We start from the raw sequence: 18,141 nt of genomic DNA, 5'->3' as shown, positions 1-18,141 counted from the left end.
TGAAGATGCTCTATCAAGAGAAGGCAAGACATGAAAGGTTTGAAGTTTCAAAAGCCATTTTTCAAGGCAAGTTAGCTGAGGGAGCCCCTAAAGGTCCCCATGTGCTCAAAATGATTGAGTATGTGGAGAACCTTGAGAGGTTGGGTTTTCCCCTGAGAAAGGAACTTGCGAATAATTTGATCTTGCGATCGTTGTCAGATAACTTCAGTTAATTTGTCCTTAATTTAAATATGAATAATATGGACAAATCTCTTCCTGAACTGCTAGCCATGTGTTATACCCCAAATTTGACCATGAATCGCTGAATCAATGCATTCATCGAATCGTTAACATCATATGCATATCGTAACATTAATTTTGTCTCGCACAATGTCGAAATTGTCAGTCAGAATATTTTTTTCGGATTTTACAGACATACCGGTCAAACTGAATCTCAATTGTGCGTAAAATCAATGGACGAAAAATTTTAAAATCGAGCTTGCAGATGTTAATTATATTAATCCATATTTCATGTAGTTTAATCTGGGGTGCTCATTTTATTTTTTGACTACTATTTTGATCGCATTTTGATCAGTCTGAGCCTTTTTATCGATCAAAATTTATTTCAAAATTAAATCAAACGTTATATATTTCCGAGAAGTTTATTTCATGTTGATCATTTTGACATAGTCAAATTATTTTTTCGGACATTTTTGTGTCCGATATTTATTTATTTTGAATCCTTTTATTTTTGCATTTTTGTCAAAGTGTTTAGAAAAAATAAATAGAATTATTGATTTCTTTATTTTAATTTAATTTTAATTATTTTGTAGTGTTTGATTTTATTTAGTTTTTACTTATGATATATATTTTTGTCTCTAAATTAAGAACTAAGGACTTTTGTGGAATTTAGAAAATTAGAAAATCCTACTAGTTACCCTATATATTTTAAGTGCGTTGCTGATTTGAGGGGGGCGAAGGAGGTGAGCACCGTGAATCTCACTTTTCTAAAATTCATCAAAGGCTACGAAACCAAAAAACTGATACGGTACCGTTGTTCCGCCGGATAAGGATTTTCTTATTAGTACACTTTCTTGGTTTCCATTTGTTTTATAGTTTGTTTTATATTATATTGGTGGTGTTTTGTTACCTTTTTCTTATATTGGTTTTTTTGGATTTCATAGTACACATATATACATATTTGGTTTATATATATACTCGGTGATATGATATGAATTAAAGACCCTTGTTCTAGAAATAGCAAAAATCAAATAATCCAATATGATACAGTCTTTAAGTTACATGTGGTAGAAGATAATAATTGTTTTTTCAGATAAATTGCTAAATTTCTTATTCAATGTTTTTATCAGAGGGGTGGAGGCATCTATTTTGGAATTCAAGGATTCATTTCACTGCTTTGATATTTGGTAGTGTATTTTAAGAATGGAGGATTATGGATTTTGATCTTTGTTTTTTTCTTTTCTTTCTTCAATTTCTTTTATAATTACTATAAATTATTTTCTTTAATTAATGTTGTTTTGTTCGATTTTTTCTAGTTCGGTAATGATGCGGAATTTGTTGGGCAGTGTGTGGGTGTTTTATGTTGTTTTTTTTTTTTATTTTATTGTTACGCTGGATTTTATGTAAAAAATATTGTAACACTGTTGGATCGATGTTGTTTTTATTTATGTTTTGGTTATGTTGTTCGGATCGAATCATGTCGATACGCTGTTTGCATATTTGTGTGCATGATGCGTGACATTTGTGTTAGTTCAATCCGGTTGCGATGATTGCATTCTTGCGTTAGCAACATTCTTAATTTTTTAGCATGTTAATTTTACTTTTGCTTTGCATTTCTTTTGGATAAAATTAGATCCACACGATTTTGATCCATATTGTGATGATCACGTTAAGTGTAGCAAACTATTGGTTGACTTTATCGGTTTATGTGTGATACTTTTAATTGATTATCATTATATTTCGATCTTGTACATGTGTCTGATGGTTTAGCATAGCGACAATCCACTTTTTTGTGCGCTTACCAATTCGCGTTTCGATTTATAATTTTATGTTTTAATTTGATATTTATTATATTATTATTTATCGATCCGACTTGCGATGATCGCTTACGCGTTAGCAATTTGCTATTTCGATTTGTGCTAATTTTTCAACGATCCAAAATCGTTATGTTTAGATCCGATTTAATTTCTTGTGGTAGCTTTGCACGTCTTCGCGTACGCGACTTTGATCTGCGTCTTTGAGTCATGATTTTATTCCGTGCACTTTCCCTTTCACTTTATTTTTTCGATTCATTTTTATGGATGTGTGATGTAAATATTGTGTATGCTCTTGTAATTTGTTTTAATTAATTTTTTTTATCATTGTTCAATGCTTGTACGCACATTCGGTTCTTGTGGCGTTTGATTTACGCCTTGTGCTTGAGTTTGTGTCACTACACTTGAACTTGCACCCCTTTGGGATCCAAATCGCACCCTTCCCGTTAGCATTTGTATCCATCATATTCAACCATCCACATTCAAATCATTTTTCAAACCATAAAACCACTTCACCCTTTTTTTGTAACCATAAACAAACCTCGATCAACGTCGAATGTATTTTTCCAATCAAACTTTAAAAATACATAAATATATTCAAAACACTTTTTTTAAAAAGATGGAAACGGAATGGGTGAATACCATGAGCTCCGAAGACTAGGATTCGAGATGGATATCTCGCTAATTCAAGCTCTTGCCATCGCCATAAATACATCAAACTCATTCAAACTTTTTTTGCCTTTTGGCACAACCTAAAAACCTTTTCAGAAACGGAAGACATTTTGTCTTAAGCAGATAAAAAACAATATTTCATCCACAACTGTTGAGTTGAGATAAGTGGGGTGAATGTGATTTGTAAATCCATTGAATGTGGTGCAAATGTCTGCGTGTTACTTTTTTTGGGTAAAATAATATTTTTCGTCGATTAATACAACATAGCTTTCGCTAAAATTGACAAACAAACAAACTTTTTTTACCTAGAACTATGTATGACTTGACTTCTCTTTTGAGATACGTAGGAGCAAGATTGAGAAATCTTGTCAGACCCACTAATAAAAAATAAACCTTTTGTCCTCTTCTTTACCTTCTTAATAACTCGAGAAGCCTAAATTATAAACAAACACTAACACGTACAACTAACTAAACGGTTCCCGTTGAGTACAACGCACGTGAGGGGTGTTAATACCTTCCTCTTGCGTAACCGACTCCCGAACCCTGATATTGGTTGCGATGACCTTAGCCTTGTCCTTATTTAGGGGTTTAATCGACATTTTCCATTGACCTCTATGGGAATAAATAAAGATCGATGGCGACTCTGTTAAGTCCATCCCGCGAGTGTGTTATTGCGCTTCACGAGGTCGTTCTCATTTTTCGAGGTACGATAGATGGAGACTCTGTCGGGGACTCTCCTATCCCTAAGTGAGTCATGCCTAGTTAGGTTGTTGTGTGTGCTTATGTTTGTTTACTTATATGTCTTTTCTTTACCTTATGCTTTCATTATTGTTATATTGTTATATGGCTCTATTGGATCATTGGTACTTGGATATCTGATTGCAAAACCTCGAGGTAAAGGCTTTCTACCAGAGTCTTGAGTGGAAACATAAGATAGGACGATGGTTGAGTAGTGCGGACTCGTGAGGTGAATACCTCGTAAGGGTCGGCATGAGAACCTCACTGTCGCATCCGCGAAAAACAATCGGCGGGCTAAAACAAAAACAAACAGAGTCGCCACCGTGTGTTATTTATCCCAAAAGAGGGAAAGGAAACGCTTAGAGTAAACCTGGAAAAAGCATGGTCTCGCGATCAAAGAGAATGGGATCGGGAGTCGGTTATGCGAAGGGAAGGTATTAGCACCCCTACGCATCCGTCGTACTCGACGGGATCCACGCTCTAAAGAAAAGAAAAGGTTGCTAAACAAACATCACACACACAAGAAACACAGGTGGAGGAAGAGGGGAGAGGGCTCGCTAGGACGTCGCATCCTATGCCTACGTATCTCATCTGGAATGAGAATCAGAGCTACCGTAGTTCGGCTCACGCACGCCGAAAGAAAACACACGCAAAAAGGCAAACATGGAACCCGAACGCCAATAGCTGGACTTACATCAGCTTCCGAACCAAACAAACCCACACTGGAAACCAGATGCCACTTGATGGACTTATACCGGACTCCAAGCACACAACAAGAGGATACGGAATGCCAATTGCTGGGCTTACATCCATCTCCTACACACACAAGAAGAAACAAACAGCAAGTTACTAAGGAGTCGGGAACTCGAGCCTAGCAACTGTCAAGCAAACACACGCAAAAAGAAAAAGGGTGAAAAACAAAAAGGGTGCCCGGAGAGATCTCGCACGACCTCCTGCCTACGTACCTCATCTGGTATGAGGATCAGGGCAACGTAGTTCCCCTTAACAGGGGAGAAAGACTAGCCTAACCAGATACAGAGGGAGACACAACTAGGGAGACTATGACTCGAGCCTAGATGTTATCATGCACATCATCCCTAAGTTAAGGTTGGCTATCTATCTTGCTCAGGCAACAAGCTAATCCTAAACAGGCAAAGCAAAGGATGCAAGCATAATCAAAACAAAGCAAACATTCACAATTAGCACACACTATATACAGACAAAGTGGGCTCACACAAGGGTTAGGCTGCAAAAGCAAGCCAACTGTATCAGGTGATGTTAGCTCTTAACCCTAACATTGAGAGTTAGGGTGAAGCAGATGAAATAGGAAGTGAGGGGTGTGCCTCACAGCTCTTATCCCTGGCCAGGGAGAGCTTCAGACAAAGAAGTGTGGGTTCAGAAAGTGGGAACCCTTCTACACTTATGACACTGACTCAACTGTACAACTGTACAAGGATCTTGGGTTACTACCCACAATGCCTCAACACCAGTTGTGTGAGCAAAGGGATGACTCAACAGAAGAGCAGGAGATGGATTGCACATCTCTTGTATCTGCCAATTGCCTTATTCAAGGTCTTTTCCTGCTTGGGGAAAAAAATAAACAATCACAGGCATTGCCTCTTAAGGAGGACTTCAGACAGGTGCCTGGCCAAGTAACAGGCCAGGTCTTCCAGACTACATGGAGAAAAGAAATTCTACCTCAATTGGTTAAGCAACCAAGCAACAGCACAAGCAAGTTCAAAATGAACTATAGCAACTAAGGTACCTGAAATCAATCCAACATAATCAGTATACCAAACAAACAAAAGTCAAACAGAAAAATTACAAGTCCACAGCACAAACAGATAACAAGCATCAATGCACATAGGTGCAAGCCACAAGGCCTAAGTACAAATCTCAATGCCTACAAAACAAACTCAAGGTTAGTCATAAACAAGCAATAAACCAATCCCAATTGAGTGCACATCATCAAGTATAAGCAATTGTGCTCTTTGACCTGAAACAAAGCTCAAACATTAGGCACTAACCACTAGGACATGGCCTAGGGTCAAAATGAGAGCAATAAACCAAAACAGAACATGAAACTTATCAAAAATCAATATCAATCAAATAAGAATCAAATCCAAGTGGTCTCACATTCATATCATCAACCATTATCATTTCATGAGGCAAAGAGTACAAAGCATGCAATTTAGAACCTCATAGAACCAAACAGAAAGATCCAATTCAAATCAACTCACAAACATTTCAATAAATCCCCAAAAAATTCATAGTCAAACAGCATTCATAACATGACCTGAACACCAAATTTAAGGCCATTTGGACAAAGGGAAGCAAGTCAATTAAATTCATCAAGCCAAAGCATACTCAAACAAGCTCATACAAGGCCTTAAATCATGCATCAACTTCAAGCAATCATAAAACATAAACCAAACATGATAAATGAGTGAAACCAAAACCATGGCAAACTTAAAGATGTCTATAATACACATGCCAAATTTCAAGTCCATCCAATAAACCACAAGAATTTCACAAAACATATGAGATCATGACTCACAGAAGGTCCACATTTGGTCAAACAGGGAAGAAAATCTCAATCAAATTGGAAATGCACTCAAAACATCCACAAAAACTCACATTCAAACTTAACATCCAGAAGAGTCAACATGCAAAAATTCAAATCATTTTGAGTTCATATGGCATGGTAATAAAAATCACGAAGTTGGACATGAAATGGTGTGACACAAATTGGCACACCTCCAATGATCAGGTCATATCTCACAATCCAGGAATGCAAAAATCACAAGCTATATACCAAAATGCTCCTCAAGGTGTCTAGATTATGCATACAAAATTTCAGCTTCATCCAATTAAGCATCATCATTTCATGATCAAAATGGTAAACAAGGTGCAACAAATGACATGTTCACATAAACCCTAGCCAAAACAGAAATCCACACGTGCACAATTTTCATAAAAATCATCAAAAAATAGTAGACATGGCAAGGATCATCATGGAAAAAATCTCATATTAATTGGATTATTATTTCATGAGTTATGAATTTTGTAATGTGAAGAAAAAATAAAAAAACATGTGAACAAGTGATATGAACATGGAAGCATGTGGAATAAAAGAACTAAAGCCAAAATTGAAAACTGCTGGAGCCTGGATTCGAGCCGTGTTTACATTCAAAACTGGCGCGCCATACAGTGAAACGCTGCGTTTCACTAATACATGTGGCGCAGCGTGATTGGCTTCATGGCATAAAAACAAGAAAAACGCATGCATAGACACGGGGAGCAGATCAAACATGCATCTGGAAAGTGTTCTTCACACATTCAACATGTTCTTCATCAAAAATCCAGGTCATGAACATTTTTCACCAAAATTAACAAACGATACATCAATAGTTTCGTCTTCTCAAGCACAACAACAATCCTAACATGATTTGTCCTAATTCATACTAACAAATCCAGATCGAGCAAGGAAAGTTTTGTCAACCAAACTTAAAATCCAGATATCTCATTCAATTCTCAATGAAATTCAATTCTACAAAGTTCAGAGTACTCATGGATAGAAGATCTACATAAACCATAACACAATTTCATGAATCATAAGGTTCGAATTCCAACCTTCAAATTGATGCAGCTTTGGATTTGATGTTTTCAGGACTTGTAAGCATGAAACAGAAGTTCTATGGTGCTTAGGTTGATGAATGAGTGGAGATTCGAAGCTCAATGCTGCTTGATGATGCTCTAATTCTGATCTGCCATTGATGAAGCTCTATGTAACAGTGCTTGAAACAGCTTGGAATCCTCGAATCTTTGCTTGCAAAACCTTCAATGTTGCTTGTGGATGATGGCACAATGAAGAACTAGGCAAGGAATTGGAAGAAACTTGCAGAAAAATGGAATGAAAAATTGAGAGAATTTGGGATTTTTTGATCTAGATCTAATTGAAATGAATGCTAATGATGAATTCAGTTAGGATTAACTATTTATATGTGCTGTTAATCATTTTTGTTAATCAAGCTTAGCCAAAACCAAAGTGATTAGTAAAAATGCAAGTTTATGCTAAATTGGTCATGCCACCCTCATGTTATGCAATGCCTTGCTACAGTGCACGAAAACCTGTCCAAACACACTCCAAATGTGATATAAGACCAATTGCCAAGCTTGGAATGTATGGAAAATGCTTAGTTTTAAAAGTCACTTTTTTCCCTCCCTTTTTTAAATTCAATTCAAGTGAAAAATGCCATTTTGATGTGATGACTTTTGATGAAATGTAATGAATGATTTGGATAGAGCATGTCAAATGTGAAATGTAGCAAGAAACCCCACTCAATTTGGCCAAATGGTGTGAAAGTTATCCCACTTTGAAGTTCAATAATTCTTGACAATGATTTGATCATAACTTGCCAACCACAAATGAGAAATGGATGTTCTTGGACTTTTTGGAAAGGTGAGAGCAAGATCTTCAACTTTCATGTTGGACAAAATTTCATTTGAAGCATTTTTGGACATGTAATTTTAAGGAGAAAACCTTTCCATTTTTGGCAATTTTGAATTACAAGTCACTTTCTATTTTTGGAAAGTTTTTATCTGACTTTATTTTCTTCATTGTTGATGTTTGAAATGTCAAATGAAACTTGTTTGGACATGAATGAAGTGTCTCTAACCCTCTCCCACCTCCAAATCCATCAGTTGACCTTTGGTTGACTTTTTCTGACTGATAGATGAATTGGCCATGCATAGATGATCTTGAGCTTCAAACTCCTGATGAAATGGCTCAATGATGAAACCCTAGCTTCCCTAATCTCAATGAAACCACATGATGATCTCCCATCTCAATATAGACCCCATCTCCTTAACAAGCCCTGATTGGCACAATGCAAATGATTAGGGTTGACCAGAGGTCAAAACCCTAATCTCAAGGTATCTGATCAAGCATAATGAACGTCTTGGATGATGACAAGACCATGATGATGATGATGTACCATTTCAACCAAGATGAAGATCAATCTCCTTGAGGAATCAAGAAACCCTAATTTGAATCACACATCCTCAGATGATTAGTGATCAATACAATGAAACCCTCAGCTTGAATCTCAACCTCTTTATCTTCTGATCAAGACCTAGGAGGATGACTTGCTCAATGTAGCCATATGATATGCCAATATGCAATGACTAATGACCTAAACAATGAAATGCAATATGCTAAGCTAGTCCCAAGAGAGGAGGGCAAATTTTGAGGTGTTACAGCTGCCCCTATTCAATCCACTGTGAACCTGCCGATATGAATAGCCTCGGCTTTCAGATGATCAGGGTGAAGAGTGATTGAATACCAAGAACAGACGAACAATTTGCACTCTGATGGGAAATAATTAACAATGCCTGTCAGAATCGGCAAAGAAGCAATCTTGAAAGAAAAATCCGTCTGGTACGGAGAAAGTCGGCCTGAATACCGGAACAAAATGTCTGGATCATCAGTAACACAGAGATAGCCATGGCCTGAATGCCGCTCGTCAGTCTGTATACTGAACATCGGAATATGAGAGTATTGATGTCGGTCTGGATACCGAGAGATCGGCCTGAACACCGAGAGATCGGCCTGAACGCCACTTTGGTCTGAACACCACTTCGGTCTGGACACCGCCTCGGTCTGGATACCGGGAAACTGGCCTGACTGCCACAAGCTGCATCGATCTAATCGTCGGAAGCTTCTTCGATCTGAAAATTGGAACTGGCCTGAACGCCGCATCGGTCTGAATACCCGCCTCGGTCTGATCACCGGAAAATTGGCCTGGATGCCACAAGTACTTCAACCTGACTGTTGGAAACTTCTTCGATCTGAAAATCGGAACTGGCCTGAGCGCCACAAGTTCTTTGTCCTGATTGTTGAGAACTTCTTCGACCTGGAAATCGGAAACCGGCCTGAGCGCCACAAGTTCTTTGACCTGAACGTCGAGAACTTCTTCGATCTGGAAATCGGAAACTGGCCTGAATACCACCTCGGTCTGGATACCGGAAGATTGGTCTGACTACCATCTCGGTTTGGATACCGGAAACTCTTTATGCCTATCAGCATTGGCAAAAATAACAAAACAGTGATAAGTGAGTCGGCACGCATGCCAACAACCCATGCGGGGGATAGCAAGCCACGAACTGGCTTTTCCTTTATTCTACCCTAGCCAACGAACACTTCGTGTTTAGCTGGGGGATTATTCTTTCTTGTTTTTTTTTCTCTTTGGACCCCGAAACTTCTTTGATTAACATTCCCATCTCTGCTCGACAGAAACTCTTCCTTCAGCATCGCACTACTAGGGAATACCTCTGATTCAAAATCATGATGTTAAACTCCTCGGAGTAACACCTTCACCTTCGGGCAAAACCACCTCTCAAACAATAACCACGGCTTGAGACTAGCTTATGCTTGCAATAATGATGCATGACATTTTTCCAGCGTAATGCTCCATAATTATGGAAATGCTACGCGATTTATTATGCAATATGCTATGCTTATTCTACATGATGAATGTATAAAAGGCATCCCCCTCAAGGGACTCTTCTGGGGAGCTCGAGACACTCTGCTGAGGAACTCGACAACACTCCGATCTCCACCCTGTCGGGGAATAGCACTGCTGCTGGGAAAGGCAACCCTTGCTGGGGAAAAACCCCATTTGCACCCGATCCGCTTGGAGAATTGTTGGGGAAGAAATCACCAACGCACTCTGTGGGGATACACCAGTCTCTGGCTTGCTGGGGATGCAACACTCCAGACTCTGTTTGGGAAACCCTCACAAATACTTCCACCGGGAAAACAGCAACCTTCGGACCTGGCGACTGGGGAAGCATCAATCTAAAACCTGCTGGGGATATCCATCCTGACCCTGCTAGGAAAGCCACAGACCTTGAATCTGCTGGGGAATTAGTCCTCACGACTCTGCTTGGAGAGATGAGGAAGATCTGATACCGAACACCCGTCGACTCGTCGACCCATGGCACTCATCCTCCAAATCCACTGTCAGCTTTCCAATCTTGAGAACTCCCTGACTCGTCTGGACCTTTTCTGCTCCATCATCTTGTATTCCCAACGGCTTCGCACTCGACGAAGAGCAAACTCCTGGGACTGATACAGACTTTTCAATCTTCAGACTTTGAAGAGTCTTCTTGATTAATTCTCAAGGATCATCGTACGCCTCGTCGTCTGTTCCATCGTTCTTCTATTCATTCGTCCCTGATTGGACTCTGTGGGGATTGTTTTGTCAAAAGCTTCCACATCACAACCTGCAAGTGAGTGAAAAAAATCTAACAGCACCTGCAAAAGAGATCGTTAGATAAAATTGTGCCCCAGGCGTGTCAAGATTTCAACACTTGGGTCACTCAACCTTCCGAATAAGATTTCAACCTTTCAATCTTATAAACATGCATTGGAAGGGACCTGTATGTCTTAAAATACAAGATTCTTTATCAAAAATAATCGGATGTTTTTGCAATCAAAGCGGTAATGAAAAACAAAAACAAAAATTATTTGACTGAATATGCATTTTATTGATTGAAAAGAAGTGTGGCTCAAATTGAGCAATACAAAGGAAGCAATTCCTGAAAAGAGGTAATTGCGCACAAAAGGAAAAATCTATCCTAATGGCAATGTGAAACCCGTGATCTCATCGAGTTCCAACTCGGTTACACCCCATATGTCCTCAGACTCTCCGTGCTTTCTGCCTTCTGAACATGACGATTCCGACTGATCCCTACCGGGTATTATCCATGATGCTTTAACCAAAGTGCAAACGATCATGCGAGACGCAGTTGTTCGTTTCAATCCCTCTTTTGCCTGGACCGCCCTTTCGGGTTTTCAGTCCACCGGGATACCCTTTTTTGCCCAAGCCGCCTTTTCAGGTTTTCAACTTGCCGGGTGTATATTTTTTCATTTTTATCCCTAATTTTTGCCCGAACCTTTTCTTTCTGTTTTTTGGTTCGCCGGGATGCCCATTTTTGCCTGGACTATTTTATTCTTTTCGTCCAGCGGGTCTCTTATACGAAGTATTTTTTAACTGCGTCCGCATTCATAGGGGATGGAAAATCCTCGCCATCCATGGTCGTCAACAACAAGGCTCCACTAGAGAAAACCTTCTTGACCACGAATGGACCTTCATAATTGGGTGTCCACTTGCCCCTACGATCGTTTTGAGGAGGAAGGATCCTTTTCAGCACCATATCACCTACGTGATACACACGAGGTCGTACCTTTCGGTCAAAAGCACGCTTCATCCGCTGCTGGTACAACTGCCCATGACAAATGGCTGCCAGCCTCTTTTCTTCAATCAGGCTCAACTCTTCATACCGAGTCCTTACCCATTCCACCTCTTGCAATTTCACGTCCATCAGAACTCTCAAGGAGGGAATCTGGACCTCAACCGGTAGCACGACTTCCATCCCATATACCAATGAGAAAGGAGTTGCCCCAGTAGATGTACGCACCGATGTTCGATACCCATGCAATGCAAATGGCAACATCTCATGCCAGTCTTTATAGGCTACCACCATCTTCTGCACAATCTTCTTTATGTTCTTATTGGCTGCCTCAACCGCCCCATTCATCTTCGGACGATAAGGAGAAGAATTGTGATGCTCGATCTTGAATTCCCGGCACAGCTCTGCCATCATCTTATTATTCAAATTAGAACCATTATCAGTAATGATTCTCTCGGGAACCCCATATCGGCAAATAATGTCTCTCTTGAGAAATCTGGCCACGACCTGCTTCGTCACATTCGCATAAGAGGCTGCTTCTACCCACTTGGTGAAGTAATCAATAGCCACTAATATGAACCGATGCCCATTCGAAGTTGTAGGCTCAATCTTTCCAATCATATCAATGCCCCACATAGCAAATGGCCATGGAGACGACATTAAACTCAACGGATTTGGAGGCACGTGCACCTTGTCAGCATAAATCTGGCATTTATGACACTTCCGCACGAAATTGAAACATTGGGCCTCCATTGTCATCCAGTAATAACCTGCTCTCAGCAGCTTCTTCACCATCGCATTCCCACTGGCATGGGTACCAAATGATCCCTCATGAACCTCTTTCATCAATTGGCTTGCTTCTCTATCATCAACGCATCTGAGCAAGACCCAGTCAAAATTTCTCTTGTACAAAACCCCATCCTTATTCAGATAGAACACCATGGCCAACCTCCGCAAAGTCTTTCGGTCCTTCTTGGATGCTCCCTTAGGATATTCTTGAGTCTCTAGATAGCGCTTGATATCATAATACCACGGCTTCTCATCATCAGGCACTGTGTCAACAGCAAACACATAAGCCGGTCTATCCAGACGTCCCACTTCCACACTGGGGAACTGATTCCACCACTGCACCTTAATCAAGGCAGCCAGAGTAGCCAAAGCATCTGCCAGAGGATTCTCCTCTCTGGGCACATGATACATCTTCACCTTGGTGAAAAACGTCAACAATCTCCTCGTATAATCCCGGTATGGAACTAAATGAGACTGATGCGTATACCATTTTCCATTAACCTGATTTACAACCAGAGCTGAATCTCCATATATGACAAGGTTCTTGATCCTCAAATCAATCGCCTCTTCAATCCCCAAAATACAAGCTTCGTATTCAACCACGTTGTTGGTGCACTCAAATGTTAGCCGGGCAGCAAAAGGAATGTGGGATCCTTTCGGCATAACCAAAACAGCACCAACACCGCTACCATTCACGTTAACGGCCCCATCAAACATCAGAATCCATTTGGATTCAGGGTCAGGCCCCTCCTCCGGGATTGGTTCCTCGCAATCTTTCGATTTGAGAAACATGATGTCCTCATCAGGGAATTCAAACTTCATCGGTTGATAATCCTCAATGGGTTGCTGGGCGAGGTAATCAGACAATACACTCCCCTTAATTGCCTTCTGAGAGGTATACTGTATATCATATTCTGTCAAAATCATTTGCCACCTCGCAACCCGTCCGGTCAATGCTGGCTTCTCAAAAATGTACTTGATTGGATCCATCTTGGAAATCAATAAAGTGGTATGAACCATCATATACTGTCTCAGTCGGCGAGCAGCCCAGACCAAAGCACAGCAAGTTTTCTCGAGCAGTGAATATCTTGTTTCACAGTCGGTAAACTTTTTGCTAAGGTAGTATATGGCATGCTCTTTTCGACCAGACTCGTCATGCTGCCCCAATACACACCCCATAGACCCCTCGAGGACCGTCAAGTACAGAATTAACGGTCGTCCCTCCACAGGAGGCATCAGAATCGGAGGCTCCTGCAAATATTCTTTTATTTTTTCAAATGCCGCTTGGCAATCATCATTCCACCTGACCGTTTGATCTTTTCTCAATAACTTGAATATCGGTTCACACGTGGCTGTTAGATGAGATATGAACCGTGAAATGTAGTTCAATCTACCTAAGAAACCACGAACCTCCTTCTCTGTTCTCGGTTCAGGCATTTCTCTTATTGCTTTTACTTTAGCAGGATCAACCTCGATTCCTTTTTCACTTACAATGAACCCCAGCAATTTACCGGATCGCACTCCGAAAGTGCACTTGTTCGGATTCAACCTCAGTCTGAACTGTCTCAGCCGGTCGAACAACTTGGCCAGATCTACTGAATGCCCCTCTTCCGTTTGGGACTTTGCTATCATGTCATCAACATAGCATTCAATTTCATGATGAATCATATCATGAAACAAAGTCACCATGGCCCTCTGATAAGTAGCATCGGCGTTCTTGAGACCGAATGGCATCACCTTGTAACAGAAAGTACCCCATGGTGTAATGAACGTTGTTTTCTCCATATCATTTGGCGACATTTTGATTTGATTATAGCCAGAAAAGCCATCCATGAAGGAAAACACCGAGAATTGAGCTGTATTGTCTACCAACACATCAATGTGAGGTAGTGGAAAATCATCCTTCGGACTAGCCCTGTTCAGATCCCGGTAGTCCACACACATTCTTACTTTCCCATCTTTCTTCGGGACTGGCACGATGTTCGCGACCCAAGGCGGATAATTCGTGACAGCAAGGAAACCAGCATCCCACTGCTTCTGCACTTCCTCTTTAATCTTCATCGCCATGTCAGGTCGAGTCTGGCGCAACTTCTGCTTCACTAGAGGACAGTCTGCTCTCAACGGTAGCTTGTGCACAACAGTATCGGTATCCAACCCTGGTATATCTTGATAAGACCAGGCAAAGATGTCGGCATACTCTTTCAACAACGCCACCATTCTGCTCTTGACACTTTCCTCCAAAGCAGCCCCGATTTTCACTTCTTTCTTGACCTCGTCGGTACCCAGATTCACAACCTCAATTTGCTCTTCGTGCAGCTGAATCACCTTCTCCTCTTGTTTCAACAACCTGGCTAATTCCCCTGGCAGTTCACAATCTTCTTCGCCTTCTTCTTCAGCATGATAGATTGGATTGTCGAAGTCATACGAGGGTGTAACAGGATTGTTATCAATGAGATCCGGAGAATGATCGCATCTGCATGAATGTGGATTCATGCATTGCTTTAGAACCGGAGCGAAACAAATTGGAAAAGAAAAATGAAAACATTGCCATTTTTATCTTGTTTTTTATTTTAAACTGCAAAAATAAATGAAAAACAGGGAACACCGCTTTTAATTGAAAAACATCCTTTTATTAATGATGCAAATTTTCAAAATGAAACATGAGGTGGCCCTTACAATGAACCAGTACGTGTCGGCAACACGTAAGGTTTTCATGCACATAAGATCAAAACAGAAAAATATTACTCTTCGAGCAGAGTGACCCTGATGATCTTTTCAGTCTTCCAGTTCTGGATTCCCATCCCTGGTGCGCACGACTTTATCCACCGGTCAATCTCGCAGTCGCTATCAGCTTCGTCACCCATCATGCAGATGTGATCCGGATCCAGCATTCCGGCACTGGTGAATGTGACGGTCGGACGACGTCCTCTGCTTTGTCCAAGCGAGCCTCTGTTCGGCTGATACCCCACTCCGAAGCGGTCTTTCTTGGCGGAGATATCCATCATCTTCCCCCAACCAGGAGCTTCTCCATTCTTCACCACCTCAGCGGCCTGCTTGTACGAAGATATGGACGGTTTCTCATCTTCTTTTGCAAAAAGGGAATTCTCCACCTTAACGGTTTCAAATGCTTGACTTGGCGTCTCCCATATTTCGCCGTCCATCTCAACATATTTGAATGAAGACAGGTGGCTGACAAAGATGTCCTCTTCCCCGCACACGGTGACAACCTGTCCTTCCCAAATATATTTCAACTTTTGGTGCAAAGTTGAGGTTACTGCCCCAGCAACATGGATCCATGGGCGACCCAACAGGCAACTGTATGCCGGCTGGATATCCATGACATAGAAAACAGACTTGAACACCTATGGGCCAATCTTCACCGGAAGCTCAACCTCTCCGAATACAGCCCGCTTCGACCCATCAAAAGCCCGCACTATCAGATCAGTGGGCGTCAAGATCAACCCTTCACAATTCAGCTTAGCCAAGGCTTTCTTCGGCAACACATTCAAAGAGGAGCCGGTATCAACCAGCACATGCGAAAGCACGGCTCCTTTACATTCCATTGCAATGTGTAAAGCCCGGTTATGTTTCCTCCCATCTACAGTCAGATCCATGTCGGTAAAACCCAACCCATGGCTGGCATGAACATTAGACACTACCGTCTCCAACTGGTTTATCGTTATCTCCTGAGGAACATAGGCCTTCTTCAGAATTTTCAACAGAGCCTCTCTATGCCCCTCAGAGCTTAACACCAAAGATAGAATTGAGATTTTAGATGGAGTCTGTTGCAGATGATCAACAAGCTTGTACTCAGACTTCTTGATGATCCTTAAGAATTCTTCTACATCATCATCAAGCTTTTCTTCCGACCCAACAGGCGCTGGTGTCACCACTAGAGTACTATCATTAATCACTTGTTTTCCTTTCGCCCTGGCTAAAGCCTCGGCCTTATCTTTTTTCTCTTTTTCTCCTTCTTCTCTCCTCAACGCATCAGGAGCAAACAGTCTTCCACTGCGAGTGAAACCACTGGTACCGGCATTATCCACCTTTAAAACGGTGGTTTCACCTGCAGTCTGATCCTCCACTTTCTCCCCGTTGCAATATACCTCCCCACCATAATGCCACGGCACGGCATCATCTTTGTCATAGGGAATCGGTCCAGGTACCGTGATGGTAACTGGAGCAGCCTCAGCTAGAGTTGACAAATCAACCGGATCAAAGTAAATTGTTATGGTGGAGACCTCATCTTCCCCCATATCAGCCCTCTCAAACTGAATACTTCCATCGTCCATCAGCCTTTGAACAGTTTCCTTCAACAGTAAACACCCATCAACAGTAGTGCACGCAGCACAATCATCACCACAGCCCGGATAAACCCCATTCAACAACAACCGCCTCTTGACCTCAGCCAGAGGAGTCTTCAACTGATCAACAGTCAACAGCCCAATTCTGTTCTCCTCAGAGATAGCATTCACCCCCCTCTGACCATGCGCGGGCATGGGATTAGCATTAACATTTGGAGACGGAGCAAAGTTGATAGCTTTCGAATCCACCAGGTCTTGGACTACGTGCTTAAAAGCTTTGCGGTCCTCAACAGTATGCCCGGGAGCACCTGAATGGAATTCACATTTTGCATTCTCATCAAAGCTGGCTGGCCTCTGATCAGGTCTCAAAGGTGCCAGAGTTCTCAATTGTACCAACCCTAGATCCTTCAGCTTCTTTAACAAAAAGGAGTAAGTCACAGGCGGCCTGTCAAACTGCCTATCATTCATCCTCCCCCCTGACTTGGTATCCAGCCCTCTGAGGCCTCTGCTGAAATGGTTGCCTTTGTTGCTGCGGTTGTTGCTGATGCTGATTATCAGCAGGAATAGTTACCGCAGCGTTGTGTTGAAAGTAACGATCCCTACTGGGTCCTCTTTGAGCGTAGACCGCACTGGTATCCCCCTCTTTCTTCCTCTGGCCGTTTCCGAAGGGCTTCTTCGACCCAGACGACGAAGCATTACCACCCTGAATCTTTCCCCATTTCAGCCAACTTATCCTCTCTCCAGCTACCACAATGTCCGCAAAATTTGTCACTGGACAACCCACCATTCTCTCAGCAAACGCCCCCTGCAGGGTACCCATAAAGAGATCAGACATCTCTCTGTCCACCAGTGGAGGTTGCACTCTGGCAGCCAACTCCCTCCACCTTTGAGCATATTCTTTAAACCCTTCGTTATTCTTCTAAGACATACCCTGTAGCTGGGTACGACTCGGAGCCATATCAGCGTTGAACTGATACTGTTTAAAGAATGCGTCACCAAGATCTTGCCAACTCTTGATATCAGAAGACTTAAGCTTGGTGTACCACTCCAAGGAGCCTCCAGACAAACTGTCTTGGAAGAAGTACATCCACAGCTTTTGGTCCATGGTGTATGCCGAGATCTTGCGGACAAATGCTTGAAGGTGAGTTTCCGGGCAGGAACTCCCATTATATTTATCAAATGCAGGCGCTTTGAACTTCTGTGGGATCACAATCCCCTCGACTAGCCCCATATTTGACATGTTGACGACCCCGGGAGTGGCATAGCTCTCCAAAGCCCTGATCTTTTCTGCCAGCAGTTGGATCTCTTTGTTCTGAGGTTGGACGCCATATTGTCCGAACGGTTCATTG

Source organism: Lathyrus oleraceus, chromosome 1 (genome assembly GCF_024323335.1).
Source record: "Lathyrus oleraceus cultivar Zhongwan6 chromosome 1, CAAS_Psat_ZW6_1.0, whole genome shotgun sequence".
In the NCBI taxonomy this organism is placed as follows: Eukaryota; Viridiplantae; Streptophyta; class Magnoliopsida; order Fabales; family Fabaceae; genus Lathyrus; species Lathyrus oleraceus.
Note: the sequence above shows the minus strand (reverse complement) of the source record.